Here is a 17335-nt window from a genome sequence, read left to right as displayed (position 1 = left end):
AAGGATGTAAATCTGTCAAAGGTATAGACTCAGGTCTCATTTCTTTCAAAAGCAAACACCTTTGAAAAATGCTAGATATTGCATTGAATCAATATGTAAGAAATGTTAATAAGACTGGTATTCAACAACTTTTTTATCTAAAGATATCCAAAGAGAAGATGGAAATATGTGGGAATTGTGGTAAAAATAAAGCTAGAGATATGTCATGATAGGTATGCTGTTGGACACCAGAAGGGTCATGCAAGTGGACAGCTAAAAGTCTCCTTCTGTCCAATATTAATGAGAGAGGAGAAAACTTATGAGACTGAAAAACACACAAATGTAATGAACGGTTTCTGACAGGCCTTATTTGCACAGCAAGCGACATTTGACAACATGGGAAAGACTCAGCTTCAGGTGTTAGCCTAAGCTTCAATTCATGTCCATGATGAGAATCATTAAGTGCTATAAAAGTTGACAACATACTTTTAAACAAGACAACTTCAAAGCTCAATGAGCAATGTTAGGATTCTGTTGTAAAATGTCAACTCATACAGGTCATGATCCATAACTCCATTGTATTTAATGTATTTACAAAATATATCCCAGCCTTATACTTTGAATATTAAATTTTGGCAAATGTGTAAATGCATGACTTCTGAGATTGTCTAAAAAAAAAAAAAAAAAGGACTAAAATTACTTTTGTCTTGAAAATATCTTGTTTATAGTGGATATTGAATTTATATACATACCCTAAAATTTTATTTTGATCAGTACCATTTGAAATCTACAAACCTTTGTTTTGTTTACAGATAACAAGCTGTTTCTTACATTTTACTTTGTCTTAGTGTCTTAATCTGTCCTCCTGTTACAAAGCACATTATGTCCATGTTCCTCTGTACACACCAGATAAGCGCTTGATTCTCTATTTGCAGCCCCAAATTCTCTTCTGTGTAAGTTTAAATGATTTAAAATTGCATGAACTGAACCAAAACTGATTACTGTAACTAGAAAACTGAATATTGATTTAGAGATAAATATAACTACATTTCCTCTCTAAAATTTTTGGAAAGATTAATTGGCACACTGGGAAGGATCAATATTGTACTTCTTAAAGCAGAGAAATAGGATGAAATGTTGTTTGACAAGCTTGTCAGAAGGAGGGTAAAATGGCTGTAAAAGCTGTATTTAAGGCAGACCATTTGGTTATTCTGTGTGTTGATATGGAAAGTTCTTCCAGTAGAATTCTTTCAGGAATCAACCTTTGATAGATCATGATTTTAGAGGAAATTCTCTTATTATGGACTTATCCTTTACTTAGGACTTATACTTTACCTAGGACTTATCCTTTTATTTTGTAAGTACTTATCTGTGGCTGACTGCATCATGCAAGAGAAAGTCAGTGATTATGCTGTTGATCAGTTTTACTAAAAGGGGTTAGTGGGGGTTAATATTTGGTGAGAATGATGATTTGGAGTTCTGTAAGGTGTTTTGGATGATATTTCCTTTTCTTTCTCAACTGAAGCAAATTAAGGTCTTCAGAGATGCAAGTGTCACCCACCACTTTGCTGTGACCTAATATATATTCTGTGATTCACACTCAGTGATTTAAATAAAAAGACCAGTCATAGAAATGTTCACACAAAACAAAAAAAAAATCTGGGTGCTCCTGTCATGAACAGAGGGTTGAAACTTGGGAAACAACCAAGGTAGGGCACTGACAGTTCAGTTCAGAAGTTGTAATACTTACAGAATAGCAGAAGCCCCCTTGGCACACATTTTGAGTAGTTTTGGCACTGTTTAGCTGGAGCACTGAATCAGAAATAGCCATGATGGACAAAGCCAAGGAGCATCCTTGCAGGATCTCTGAAAAAATATTAGTGAGAAATAATGGTGCTGGAAATAGTCATCTTGGTACCTGCTGTCCACCTCAGGCATCAGAATGCTAACGAAGGCCACCTCATTGATTAGTGTATCATAATGTGAGGTACGCAGAGACCAAATTCCACCTCTTTACGGTATTTCTAAGGTCCCATTGGAGTTTCTTCAGATTCCGAATTGTGTACAATAAATATGTGTGCATTGGCAGTGAGAGACATTAATCTCTATTTCCTGGGAAATGGGCCCATTTACTTGCTGAGTAAAGCAGGGTGTGTAGAAAAGAGTGAGCTTGTTGCTTCTGGCTCGTCTGCTGTCTTTGTAACCCCAGGGAAAGTAGGAAGATGTAGGAGAGAAGGGGTAGGAAAGAGCTTTACCAGCTTTCTGACTGCCAGGGAATGTATCACACTAAGAGTATCACCTGCTGGTGAGATGTTTTTCACTCCTCTGTGCCACATGGTTGGTGCAGAGGGAGAGAAGTAGATGAGATAAGCCAGACCACTAAGTGCAAAACTGTAAAATGTTGTTCTCATTTTGAACATGTGCAAAGCATCAGAGAATTAGGCTTTATTTTAAGGAACTGGAGGAATACTGTGTGAAAGGACTGTGTCATTAAATCTGGTGATAATTACACACTGGAAATGTAAATTGCATTTCTTAAGCAATTTTTTTCATTTCATTTCCATTGTAAATACTTCAAACTATGAAGCCTAATTTACTGCAGAGAATGTGTGAAATGACATGCAGTGTGCTGTGCAACATCTGTCTGCACACATCACATTTCATTCAGTAGCAGTAAAATAAATAGTGTTTTTTTAATTATATTGACTGACCGTAACCTTCCCCTTCTATTTAAAAGCATTTTACTATTGAATGCCCAGCTGCAAGTTTCAGGTTTTAGTTCACCACTGTACTGATGGAAAGTCTTTTTAGTTATACTGCATATTCAAGCTACATACTCAGATTACAAAGGAGATCACATGTTAATAATTACATTATATGCTTCTCTATATATTTGAGGGTGGGAATATTTTTCAAGAGAGTACATAAAGGTCATTTGCTTAACAATATTTACTTTTATAGTACATTGAACAGCCTATTCTTGTCATTGTATTCTGAAAGCATTGACACGGAGCAGAGAGCCTCCTGCACCTAACACAGTGTTAAGATGAGCTATTGCAGATGTGCCCCAACAATTATTGCCAAGAAGTGGCTCTTGGAGATCTTTGAGGTGAGTGGCTAAGCTTTCAGTGCTCTTCCTAATGCATTGTATCTATATATGAATATACAAACACAATGGACATGACTGTGAGCAGCCTTGGCAGGATGTGAGATATACACTTGAAATATATTGGAGACATGACAACATTTTTCTTGAAAATTATGATGATATAGCAAATGCTGTGTTGTTCCATGCAGAAGTAGCTAGATTCTCAAAGGCAATTTCTAACTAATATCTCTGTCCGTTTTGTGCACCGTTCTCTGTCCAGTCAGCATTTTCTCTGGACAAGTTCATTAACTATGAATGCTGGTTTGAAGACCCAAATAAGGGGGTGACTGGCTCTTTGCTTTTTAATCTATAGGGGTTAAACATCTTTGCATTTTTGAAATCCTCTTGATTCCCATCTCCAACTTCTTATGCCAAAAAACTTTGAAAATTCATTTCTAAGTCATAATTTGCTCCAGTTTTCTGATCTATAACATAATAAAATATGAATAATGCCTATCTACTTTGTTGCCAAAATTATTTATTGTTTCCAATGTGCTCTGAAAATATGAAATGTTAATTATTGTAATTGAGGTTTTAGTATCAAAAGAAGCTTGAGGAGCAGAAAATTTACTATTTTATTCTTCCAGCATTAATTTTTGGACTATAAATAGCTTTCACTATACTTGATTTGTGCTCTAGCTCCTAAACAGCACTTAGAAAATTTTTCTCAGTTCTTTCTAACTTGATACTAAGATACTGAATCAAGCATTCTTGCCTCATGCTATTACTTGTTTTCCTCAGTCTCCCATTGCTTAAATTTCCTTGTTTCTCAAAATATCCATAGAACATATCTCAGGTCTGGCAAGGTATTGCTTAAGCCACAACCCTTTCAATGTGGGAGTCAACCCTTTCAAAACAATAGTGTACATTTGAGTATGTGAACTAAAGAATTAACAGACATCATTTCAAGCTGCTCCCTGGTTCCACTTAAGCTGTAGATGAGGCATGACACTGAATTCAGTTGGAAGAAAGTTTAAAGTTTCATTGATACAAGACTCAACATCAAATAGCACTTCACTCTTATTTGTTGCTGAATGGTCTAAAACATAATTGTGAAGTAGTCTTCTAATTAGTTATCTTTAAAATTTTGCCTTTAGCACATTATATTCAGCAGCTTTGTGAAGTGTAAAAAATGTCACATAAGTGGATAGTGTCTGGGGAAACAGCTACTTTTTTCTAATCCTAAAAAAACCCCAACAGCTTGTGAGGGTCAATCTTTTAAAGTGTATTGCTTCACTGAATGCAATTATTAATCATTTCCCTTCAGGAAAAATATTAAATTAAGTGTTAAAGTACAGATCTAAACAGTGTTAAGTGCCCAGAGCTACTGAGTTCATAGTTTCAGCTATATTTCAGTGTGAGATAATTGACCTTCCACAATGCAAATGTAGAGCTGGCACTGACTGATACAAAATGACTCATCCTGTCTCAGTATTTTATCCCTTGCATTTATTTATTTATTTATTTCTGTGTCCATCCTCAGTTGCCGTGAAGGTCTCTGTGGGTGTTCTTAAGATAGGGTCCTTAGCTTCCTCCATTTTCAATAAGCACACAGTTTGCAGGATGTTTTTTTCTAATATGACAGCTTCCTAGTAAAGATAGATGTAAATCAAGGCAAATAGTATGGTCAAGGCTTTTTTATGATTTAACAACCCTCTAAGCCAGCTGAATTTACTGAGATATGGAACGATATTTGTAAGCTATGATTAAGATGATTTTCACAGGTAAACAAACAAAATCCTCAAACTGTATAAATCAGACTCAAAACAAAAAAAGTCATAAATCTTTTTTGGTGTGCTTACGATACTGACAAAGGCCTCTGATATTCATCCTAGTGTTTTATTATTAAAGTGCTTTCTGTAATTACGTTTTAATAATATGATTGACGTCACTAAATACAGATTGTGGCTTTTCCAAAGCAATACCCAGCTCTGGATGCCTTCTCAAAGTATCATGCTGATAACATCTAAACCAGAAAATATACTGCTGTTGGTAGTATCTGGGAACAGTAGCGCTCATTTTTTTCTACCTTAAATGTAGTGTTTTTGCATGTGTATATGTATAAATCTGTGTACAAAAACACATGTACATGCTTATCTCTATATATATGTACACATGCATGTGTTTATTTTTGTCCAATTATTCTGAGAAATAGAGCTGCTCTGTTACTATCACAATATGCTATTATGAATTTACATTATTTTGTATCCCTGGCAGCATTTCATGGTGGAAGGAGTGTTGCTGAAGAACAGTGATTTTTGAAAAGTGTGATTAGGAAAGAAAGACTGCTCTGGTGGGAAAGATTATGTCCTGTGTGATCAGAGCTTACAGTTTGATTCATTACCCTTTCACAAGACAGTTAACTTCAGACAAGTCACTTATTCTTATCTTGTACAATGGCTGTGATTTCGCAAACAAATACTTCATGTGAAAAAATCCTGTTATCCCAAGTCGCAAGAAAATTATAGCAATGTCTTATTTTTTCCATGTGTAATTTTGTTGTCAATTGAAATGTTTCAGTCTAAATATTGATGTGGAATTTCTGTGTATAGAAATCTTAAGTATATCCCAGACAGAATTAAAAATATGAGATGCATTTTTACCATCAAAAAAACTCTCTGTCATGCTTTGAAAGGTAACAACTGGGAAGGGAGTAAGGCAGGAACTAGAAACAATTCAGGATCTTTGTCTCTTCAGGTTACGGTTGATATTTCGAAACCATTTTTGATATCTAGGTATCAGCCACCTTAGTGAAAACAGAGATACTTACGTAATTAGTTATGCAATACGGAAAGTGGCATCTGAAGGTGCCGATCACAATTCTTTATATCATCTGCTGCCATGTCTCTTTCCATACAATAGCCTAGTAGCAGGAGTGCTCAAAGGCAACGTGGGATATATTGTCCTGACCCCAGGTTCTAGAGACAGCAGGGGCTCCAACCTGTGTCTGATATCAATACTCTGGCTGCAGGGCTGTAGAATCACCTTCTGTGATGTAGTCATATGATGTAGGAGTGTTCCAGCAAATGGCCTCCTTTAGGTCAAGGACTTGAACCCTTTTTTCTGTAAGTAAGGTGACTACTGATGAGTAACACTGTGTGTTCTGCACTGATTTCTGCTCTCAGGTAACATACTCAGTTCTAGATACAAGGAACAGGTCCAATGAAAGCCAAAGAAAACCCAGTGTATCCGTGCAGAAAGTTCCAGTTTTGACAACTGGCATTTTCATATGAAGTAGTATTCTGCTGAGAAATAATTGTGAACATTTACAACCATTTTAACATTCCTGGATGTTAAATGTGAATGGCCTTCTCAGAAGAATACTTTTGAAATTATAATGTCCAGGGTGTCTTCTCTAAACTTTTAACTTGCTTTTGTTCCCCAGCTACAGACATAATTTTGAGTTTTGTTTAAGGCTATTACAAGCCTGTGGTAACTTACTATATATATAATTCAAACGTAGTCTTATGGGTTTGAACCTTGTTCAGGAAACAGTACCAATGTTTTAAGTGAAGCTTAGCCTTGCTTCAGATTTCTAGATATTTTCAGCTATTTCTGTTAGGGAAAAGTTGGAACCGTGCACCACCTAATATCTGTCAAAATGTATTAATCACGTAACAGAAGTGCCCTGTACATTACTAAGTGACCCTATGAAGCAGCAGTAAAACTGTAATCCAGTGTTTCAACACATGCTGAGGATTCCAGAAGTTTATCTTCTTCCGTTAATGCTGTGTGTAGCTCAGAGAAGGGAACAGATGTATTTCCATGAATACTAGTTTTAGCTGCAGGTTCACAGCAACTGCTTTCTTCCGGTTTGGCAACCATTTATTTCAACATTCATACCGCTTCTTGCTTTACATCTACCCTTATTCTTTTTTCTGGAATTTTGCAAAAGACACAGCTCGTGAGGTGAAATGGGAGCATGTTCTGAGTGTTGGAGCACATGGCTGTCCCTGAGTACCTTGCTCTGAAGTCTCCACCCCTTGATGGAATGATTAATTGGAAACTGCACAACATGGCCCTCCTACCTGGTGTCTCTTATCTTTGGCTTGTTTTAGCTTCTGGAATGCAACTATTCATATTTTTTTCTACTTTATGTTAAGCCAGTCAAGAGATGTTTATTGTTCTTTAAGAGCATATCAGAATCTTTCTCACCAAAAATACTGAGCTTCTGTCTATTTAAGTTGGACTTCTAAAAAATGCAAGTACAAAATTTGTTATAATGTGTATTTAGAGAGCTCTTAGAGAAAATTAGTCCCATTTAATTGTACTCACACACCTCACCTTGAGTTCAGACTCTGTGTCCTTGCCTTGAAAGACCCTCAAAGTTTTGCCCTAAGCTGTCTCTCTAACCTTATTCCCTATTGCATTCTTCTTCTTTATGCCACCAACACCTGTCTCAGTGCTTCATCTGTCCCCGATCACTCTCTCCAGGCTTTTTTCCATGCCTGTACATTCCAGCTTGCAATTCTTTGCCAAGTCACAATCCTACTTTCATTAAAGACCATTAGCCAAAATAAAAGAAATACATTTCTTTCACCAGATTTAAAGTGAGTATGCAAAGAAACAAATGAAAAGCACAGCCGAGTCCTGATCTGAAGTGGTAAGCCAGTGTCCCATTTCCTTGGGTCAAAACTGCTTGACCAGGAACATGACCAGGCAGATAAAACTGCAGGACTTGGGAGAGATGATCCTTCTCGTCAAAAGTAATTAGAGCAGATTTATTTAAAATCTGCTGCATTGCTTAGTCAGTATCACACCAGTAAGTAATTCTAGAATTAATTTAAGTATTTTATGTGGCTGTCTTTTTAATATTATTTCCGTGACCCATACATAAAGGTATCAGTGCAGCCTGATAAAATTGCTATTCAATGAGAACAGTAACTCTCATCTATCTTTAGCAATGGCTCATTAAAACAGCACTAATTAGGGATAGATTCCGCCATGAGGAAAGTTGACAAAGCAATATAAAATCCTCCTAGAAAAGAAAGGATTTTTATATGGCCTTAGGGTTACTGTCCCTTAAAAAGAGACTGGCAAAGTTTGGTTCTGATCTGTACTTTCCCCTCGATCCAGGAAGCAGTTGTCACTGCTCCTTTCACTGGAGTTGCTGGCTCTGTTTCTGGTCCATACAAAGTTGCCCAGTGCTCATCCACCAAGAATATAAATGCCTTTCAGCAGTACCTGATGTGGCTAACATCTGTACCGTGCAGTCCGGTGTCTCATCCTGGTTCTGGGGAAGGTGCAGATGGAGTGTGATGCAGTGCCCTGTTTCAGTTTGTTTGAGTTCTTCCTGAAATGTAAGCTTAAAATTAAGAAAAGGAAAAAAAAAAGTCAAGCAAGCAAAAACATTCTCTATCCAAAGATATACCAGCTGCTAAATTTGAGATTTTCGCTTGAGGTTGGATGTGGTCTCTGTTCACTCTTTGCCCCTTTCTACTCACTGGATAAGACCAGCAGTGGTGACACAGAAGGGCCAGCTGTCAGCCTACCCCGATCCCACAGACACAAGTAGCGTTTGTTCCACCCACTGCAAATGCTATCCAGGCACACTGCAGGGCTGAAAAATCTAGTCTTTAAGTGTTTGCTTTGTTTATGAATTATTTAATTATAAAAGTATCATAGCATTTGAAAACATGCTTCACTGAAAATCTGTCCTAAATTTTATTCACTCTGAGATGTGAAAGTGGAGGCATAATGCATAACCATTAAAAGATTAAAAAACTTTCATCGGATTTCACTCAGGAAGACCCTCTCCCTTGCCTCTTAATACCACAAAGCAGATTAGTACTACCCACAGAAAGCACTGCACCAGAAAGTTTGTTTCCTAATCCTTTGACAGGCCTCCTAATTTTTTTCTCCAGTGTTCTATAAAATAGACAGACAAAAGAAAATTGCAAAAATTATAACAGCTAAACTTGGCACTGTCAGACAGTACAAGATCAGAGCTCTATGTTGTACTCCAGACCTGGAACTGCTGTCAAAGATCTTCTAACCAACTCTCTGCTTAATAAAACTAAAAGAGTCAAGGGGAAAGTTGTTTGTTTTTTCATTTTTTAAAGTTGATTAGTCTAGTGGGCATTAAATCTTTCATTATGAAATTTGCTTTCAGGATAAAATGTTTGGTTTCAATCTTGCAAAAAAACTTTTAATCTTTCAAAAAAATCCTTCACTTTACTAGATTTGGATGGCATATGTTATCTTTTAGAGATACACAGGAAAGTCCTCTAGGAATTGTAGTGTTGTTTGCCAGTATTCCTTGGGGGATTTACAGGAATGCTCACAGCTATTCCTGCATCAGTTATTTTCATTCCAGATTTAATTTTACTTATGTGTATGAAGATTTCATCTTCCTTTCATGCCATCTTCCGTTCTCTCATTCTTCCTTATCTCTATTAAATGATCATGAAGAAAACAACAGCTGTGCTAAAGCGGCAGGGGCGAGGGGGAGGGGTACATTCTTGTCCAGTCTTCTCACTAAAAATGGGAGGGGAGGAAAAAAAGGATATCAAAGGAAATAATAAACAAAAATTCTGCATTTCAAAACTAGCCTGTTTTGTAAAGTCCCACCATTATTTTCTGCACATACATAGAAGACTCTTAATACAAAAGATATCACCTTCTGGATTGGCTTCAAGAGGATTTAGAAATGCCACAGTTCTTTTTATTTCTCCATGGTGCTAGCAATTTTTTAAATAATCATTCAATCTGAGTCTTGCTGAAGTCAACTGATAATGAACAATTTCTCCTCTTGATTAGAGAAGAAGTGCAAGACTTTTCAGCCTTTGGAATATCCATCCCAAACCAAAGCTTGCTAGCAGAGAAGTGCATGTTCCATAGGAGGGTTAAATGGAATCTGTAGTCCTGACAAAATTAACAAAAATGTACAGCTGAAGTCGCAAAGGTACTTAGCATGGGTTGTTGATCAAGGTTTGATCATTACATACATTCATTTTTTAAATATTAATAAATAGGAGAGAATGCGTTATTCTATGTTAGAGCTGTTCTTCACTATAGTGAACACCCTCACTATTTAAATTTCTGCCCATCGCTTCTTGCCCTGTCATTGGGCAGCACTCAGAAGAGTCTGCCTCTATATTCTTAACTTCCACCCCTACCAGGTGTTTATACATATGTATAAGATGCCCCTGAGCTTTCTCCACTCCAGGTTGAACAATACCAGCTCTCTCAACCTCTCCATGTAACTCACATGCTCCAAGCCCTTCATCGTCTTTGTGGCTCTTCACTGGATTTGCTCCAATATGCCCATGTCCTTCTTGTACCAGGGAGCCCAGGACTGGACCCAGCACTCCAGGTGTGGCCTCTCCAGTGCTGAGGAGAGGGAAAGGACCGCACCCTCAACCTGCAGGAAATGGGATGCTGTTCCTGATGCAGCCCTGGAGAGGCTGTTGGCTGTCCTTACCACAAGGGCACATTGCTGGCTCATGGCCCACTAGGACCTCCACAAGCTTCTCTGAAAAGCTTCTTCCCAGCCAGTCAGCCCCCAGTCTGTACCAGTACACACCGTTGTTCCTTCCCAGGTGTCTGTTTCTCCAGGTTGCTGATATCCCTCTGAATGTCAGCATAACCATGTGGTTCATCGGCCACTCCTCTCATTTTTGTATCATCTGCAGACTTGCTGAGGGTGCCCCCTGTCCTGTGGTCCAGGTCATCAGTGAAGGTGTTAAATCATATTGGCCCCAGTATCAGCCACTGGAGTACACTATTGGTAACTGGCCTCCATCTGGACTTCGTGCACCTGACCACAACTCTTTAAGCCCAATGGTTTAGCCAGTTTTCAAACCACCTCACCATTCACTTATTTAGCAATACTTCACCAGTTGGTCTCGGGGGATTTTATGGGATACAGTGCTGTATGTAAGCCTTACTGAAGTCAAGACAAACATAAAACCTATCTCCCTATATGCACCAAGCCAGTCATCTCATTGCAGAAGGCTTTCAGGTCAGTCAGGAATTCTTCACAAATCCATGCTGACAACTCCCAGTCACCTTCTTGTCCTTCGTATATTTGGAAATGGTTTCCCGGATTATTTACTACATCACCTTTGCAGGGAACAAGGTGAGGCTAAATGACCTGTAGGTGTACCGATCCTCATTCCTGCCCTTCCTAAAGACAGGAGTGACATTTGCTGTCTTCCAGTCCTCAGAAGCCCACATCATTTGCCCTAACTTTTCAAAGATTATTGGAAGTGGTCCTGCAATGACACTGGCCAGCCCACTCAGCAATCCTGGGTGCATCCCATTGGGTTCTATGGATTTTACTTTGTTTAAGTATTCCGATTAGATCCTCCTCCACTGCGGATAAGTCTTTGCTGCAGACTTCCCCTCTGTTCTCGGGGACCCAGGATTCCTGAGGTCTCAGTAAAGACTGAGGAAAAGAAGGCCTTGACACGTTGGCCTTTTCCATGCCCTTTGTCAGCCTGCCCCATCCAGTGGCAGGGCCATGTTTTCCCTAGTCTTCCTTTTGCTGTTGGTGTGCCTTGTGATGCCTGCTCAATTCTCCCCTTTGCATTTCTGCTTTTCTTTACCTAAAAATCCCAAACCAGCAAAAAATATGGCATGTATCAAATAAAATATAAAATGCTGTACCGAACCTTGTATCAGCTCTTTTACACATGATCTAATATTACTGCACTGAGTTTACTATGGATAATCACTAATATCTGGTAAAATGTAGTTCTTTGCCCAGCTATAATTTAGCACTGCGTGCAAAAACTTCAGATATGTGTAGACAGAATGCTGGAATTCCCCAAGTTATTTTTAAATTGTTATCCTACACAACCCAATCGTCCTTTATATTAGCTAGTGTGAATAAAAACATTGTTTTATTGTACTGTAAGCACATAATTTGACTTAGTAGCCTCCAGGATCCCAGATACTAAGAGTGTCACATAGCTTCTTAAAACAAAATAGCAGCTTTACTGACTCAAATATCATTTTATCTGCTTGGCCAATATAGTTTAAGCAAGCAAATCACACATTTTGGTATCTTCACCATGAACTGTAAGGTTCTTGTTAGAGATATTATGAATTTCATCTCAGTCACAGCTTTCACCATTGGTACCATGCTCCAGTCTCTGCAATCTATTTCACTCATCCCCATCATTCTTTACTCCATTTATGCATTCCTCATCTTCTGCCTCTGATCTTTTACCCATATTTTCTACTCAGTAAGGTCTCTTTCTATTTCTCTTTTCATCTCCACCTTTTTTCTCTTCTTTTTTCTGTGTTGACCCTTCATTTTCAGAGATAGCACCATTTGTTAATAGGCAGGGCTCAGCTCAAATACACATACCTTCTTTCCCTATAGAAAAGTAGCTAGGGAGATGAACAACATAGGATTTCAACAGCATTTTCATTTCCATATATTTAAAGCACTTTTCTTAGCAAATATTCTATGTGCACAGTCATCAGTAGCCTGACTTCCAAAAGATCCAATGATATTTTACTTTGCTATAGTTCCCTTGAAATCAAGGGAAGGAGGCTGTTGGGTGGCTCTTGTGTATTACCATTCCTTAGAGTCTGCTGTGCTTATATAGAGAGAGTTTTTCAGTGACGTGTAATGGTGTGAATTCAAATACAATTTCAGCTGCAAATTTGCCCTGATTGAGAGTAGTTTCACTGGCAAATAGGGATTTTCTGTCTTTTCACTCCTTTCAGTGCTGAAGTTGTTTACAACACATGCACACCATTTTCTTTATTTTTTTTTCCTGTGGAGAATACTTATTTTCTCTGTAGTTTGCTAAACTACTGAAATATTTGAGTCACATTTTACTAAAGTTCGGTGAAATAGGATATTACTCTTCTCTCCCTTCCCTTCTTACATACTGTGTTGTGCCTTATACAACTATGTTGATAGTGTTTTGTATTACACCCAATTTGCAACTCGTTTTGCACAGAAGTTATTTTCTGCAGAAAAGGCAAGAGATGAAAGATGAAACTTTGTGTCCAGATTATTTATTCTCAGAAGATGACAGATTGTTCAGAAGGTTTTCAGGAAATGGATGGTAGAATCAAAATAATTATGTCATCTTTCCTAGAATGACTGAACTTGCAGTTACAAGGTTAAGAAGTTAGGACTGGCTTGTGAGCTGGTGTAAATCATTGTAAATCCTCCTCAGTCAAAGCTACGCTGAAGTAAGGATCATCCTTCTTACTGGGAGGCAGGAGAATAATGAATTGCTACATCAGATTGTGCTATTTTAAAGAGATTTTATAATATCAGCTGTGTAAAGACTTTCAACAGCATTTGCACTAACCAGTACCTTTCAAAAGTCACTATCAAGGTGATGTGCCAAACCAGACTACAGCAACACATTTATAAATTAACCTGAATATATAGAATGTGCCAGAACAAAAGAAATTAATATAAGTCAATACATTTTCACCTTGACATAATGCCACAGGAAGGAAATCAACCAAAGTTAATCTTAAAACGAAGTCAGCCCAGCCTACCAATTAATCAGTGTAGAATCAATCAGGCTTTTGGCCTCACACAGGGTGTCCTGTTTCTTACCTAATTCTAAAACTAAATGTCCAATCACATACCTTCAATATACAACAAGTGGATTAAAGGCAGATCCTTGAATTTGAATGTAGATTTGAAGGCAGGTCTGGAAGAAAGCCCAAGGTACCTGAAGGTCCTTTTTTGTACTCACTTTGCATCTTTCTACTCCCCTGTTGCAGTAACCTCAAATCCTTTCCCCTTTCATTAATTGCTTCATTCCCCCCTCTATGGCTGTGTAAAGATTCAGAGCTGGGCCAAGATTTTACTGCAAAAGCAAAAAATGCACCTTGTTTCTGAGTTCCCCACCTTCCCAGACTAGGAACCCATCCTTGTGCCTCAGTATGCCTTCTATCTTACTGCTTCAGTATCTATCTTACTGCATACTTCAACTCTTTTAAAGCAAAGCCCTAACACTGATTCTTGTACCTTTCCAACGTTTCTGGTACACCCTCTTCGCTCTCCTTCTCCCCTTTCCTTGTGATTACCTAAAACCTCAGAAATCAGCTTGAACTTGTTACTGCCCAGGGTGATATCTGAGGGAACAGCATCAAGAGGAGGGAGTAAGGCCAGAGACACAGAGGAGTCGAAAGGTGATGCTTAAGCCATCAAACCATAGCTATCCTTCCTATAAAAGCAGTGAGTAGACTGCAAACTGAAAATACAAGGAGCAAGTTCATTGTACATCAGAAGACTTCTTTAAGTGTGAGAAAACTGCATGGATCTGTAAAGGTCTAAATTTGTTGATGTCGAAACATGTTCTCCTGAGGTAATGTCTTGCTAATTTTTTAGTAGTCAGGACTGTGTGACTTGCTATGCATTAACTCATTCACTTCCACAGCACCTCACTCTTGAATGTCCAGTAGAAGAGGGTATTTTTACAGGAAAGCAAAGTATGAACTTGAAGGTCAAGCAGAGATAAGCTTTGAACCTGGATGTGCCCTCCCATATGGTGGATAGGTGCTGTAGTATTTCATCATTAAGATACAGGTGAAGAGTACCAGCACATCTTCCTTGCTTGTTTTGCTAGAGTAAAGAAAGATACTTGATTTAAGAGCCTGATTTCAGTACCAACAAAAGAAAAAAAGTGAAATGCTTCATAAAAATTATTCAAAGTTCATCCTTTTATTTTTGCTTTAATGCTAAGCCTAGAAGACCTGCCATCCTTATTCAGCTTTTCATCTGCAACTGAATTTTATGACAGAAATAAGAAAATAAGCTGTTTAAACCATAACCCTAAAATGACTAACATCAGTCTTATCTAATGCCTTAGGCTTTATTTTTATAGCTAAAACATCCAACCTTTAAATTTTTTATTTACCAAGCCTTTTAAAGAATGCCACAGAATCCAGAAGGCTTTCCAGCTGGCCACCTGAAGAGAAATACAGAAAGGTACCACTATTTCCGTTAGTATTGTCACACCATGCAATATTTTGAATTAGTGTTCATATACCAAGATTCCAAAGAGGGCTTTGGCCATGGACTGAAAGTGCAAAGGAAAAACATAGGCCTTCTGTGTGCATTCAAACAGAAATAAACTAAATCCAGAGTTATTTTCTCTACCTAGTAATTACACAAACACATCTTTTATTTATAAAAGTGTTCTGTCCTTGACTCTTTGGAGTGCTACATAAATGCTTGCAACAAAAATATTGGAAAGAGGCCAGATAAAAAACCAAAATGTCCATCAGAGGTAGAGCGAACAAGAATGGTACGCTCTAACATTTCTCTTCAATTCAAAAACTGAATTTGCCCTCAGGAGTACAGTTCTGCTTTATGGACCTGTTTTGCAGTTTATGGATTTTCACAGTTTCTTTTACAAGAAGCTGTTGTGTGTTCTGACACAAAATGCAAATTCTCAGGAGCAGATTATATTACAGAGTTTATATCAACTTTTTATTGTCATTAAAGGCAAACTGAGTGCAAACTGGGGACAATATATCAAGGAATTCCAGATCGGAACTCATCACTATTTTGGAAATCCTTGTTTGGAGGCAGGGGGATTACTTGTTGGTTTTTTAACTAGCTGGTAACGAAGGTGAGAAAAACTGGGAGGGATGGAGGCAGCTTTCTCTCCCACAGTAGCAAACTTACATTGAGTGCTATGTAAATCTTCAGGGTTGTTAAATTAAGCTGTATATTTTTTTCCATGGCTGATAGCTTACCTGGTGCTTCAGCCATTGTGCAAGCCCCTTCCAAGTAGGCTTCACACCTGTGCCTTTCTTCAGGATTGTATTTGTTAACAAGCATTGGCCTTAGTGACCCATAGACTACCCATAGGTCCATACTTTAGAAAGAGAGGGTGAAACCAGGGAACACTTTTTCCTGCTGCAGAGTTTTTGCACTAGCTTGGGCAAACCTCTCAGTTTAGATTTTCTAGGGAAATTACATCATGTAGGATCTATCTGCAGAAAGTAATGTAGGTATTTCAGTCTTGAACTAGTACACAGCTCTGCATTAGATAGCCAGTTTTTAAGAGTAATTGGTGTGCTCTGCTCAGCATCATGTGGCCTCACTATCATCTTACCGTGCCATGAAGTTCTGAGCCCAGCACATACCACAAGTGGAAAGTCAGGGACCTTGGCCTGTGGGAAACGCACAGCATGGAAAAGAGCTTCACCTGGATGTGATCAAATGCAAGTGAAAATGGTGGAGAAGAAATACGTTTAGTCAAGTCAGCTCAGTAATACCTCCACCCTCTCAGCATCTTCAGCTGTGAGTTGTGTTCCTCACAGCCATCATCCTAACATCTAGAGGAAAGATTCCCTTCTGATTTTAAAAAAAACTATAGTGGGAGGCGTATCCATAAGGAATGTGGGAGACATGAGATCCTTCACGCTCACCTGACCTGAAACAGGACCTTGATCTAAGGTTGCCTAAGCAGGAGGCAGGTGCCTTTGCCTCCATGAGCTGTAGTTTCTTGCTTGGTGGAATCATGCCTTTTTCTGTAAATAAAAACTGAAGGACAGGCTTCTGGTTCAGCTCTACAGCATTTCCCCAGGGAGTGGCAACCCAAGTTCAAACCTCTGTGTCAATTGTTAGATAATTACTTAAATAAAACAACTGCTCCAGCAAGACATATCTAAGCTCTGGCTTAAATAACTGAAAACCAGAGAGGAGAGGACATAAAGATAAAAGGCAGGACGCTGGAGCATAAGAGTGAAGTGAAGCAGTCCTGCTGAGATTTAAGGTGACTGTACCAAAGCAAAGCCAAGTGCCTTTGCAGAGAAGGCAGCCTTTCTAACTGCCCCATCCTGTAAGACCAGCAAAAGTGCTGCCTGCCCTTCTGTGTTAGCAGGGAGACGTCAGCATTTGCATGAGGGGAGCAGTGGAAACTCATGTGCCAGAACTGCCACATGCCACCATGATGTGGTCTTGAGAACACCCGTATCAGTTAGACAGGAGAATGGCAAATGAAGGCACATCTCTGAATGCAGTCTTTAAGAGTAGATTTCAGTAAATGTTAGGGGAACTTAGGTTTTAGTGGCACTGATCTAAAAAGACAAAAGAAGCTCCCCCTGATGTCCTTTGGATTAAGGCAACTGGCTTTCTTGGAGAATTTGTTTTAACTGCTGTTCCAGCTAGAGCCTGGATGGCTTTGTAAAAGCTTTGATAAACTGTTTTGCTTTTATTTTTTAGCAGTGTTATATGATTATTAATTAAAAAATCACTTCTAAAATAAT

The 17335-nt window shown here is 38.4% G+C and overlaps 1 protein-coding gene across 1 annotated transcript in view; it reads left to right on the top strand.

Moving 5' to 3' along the window:
* The window catches only part of KCND2 (potassium voltage-gated channel subfamily D member 2), a 286011-nt gene that overhangs the window by 56630 nt on the left and 212046 nt on the right, over positions 1–17335 (top strand). The window lies entirely within an intron of this gene.

The sequence above is a fragment of the Phalacrocorax carbo genome, chromosome 1, assembly GCF_963921805.1.
Source record: "Phalacrocorax carbo chromosome 1, bPhaCar2.1, whole genome shotgun sequence".
In the NCBI taxonomy this organism is placed as follows: Eukaryota; Metazoa; Chordata; class Aves; order Suliformes; family Phalacrocoracidae; genus Phalacrocorax; species Phalacrocorax carbo.
Note: the sequence above shows the minus strand (reverse complement) of the source record. Positions and strands in the feature narration are given on the sequence as shown.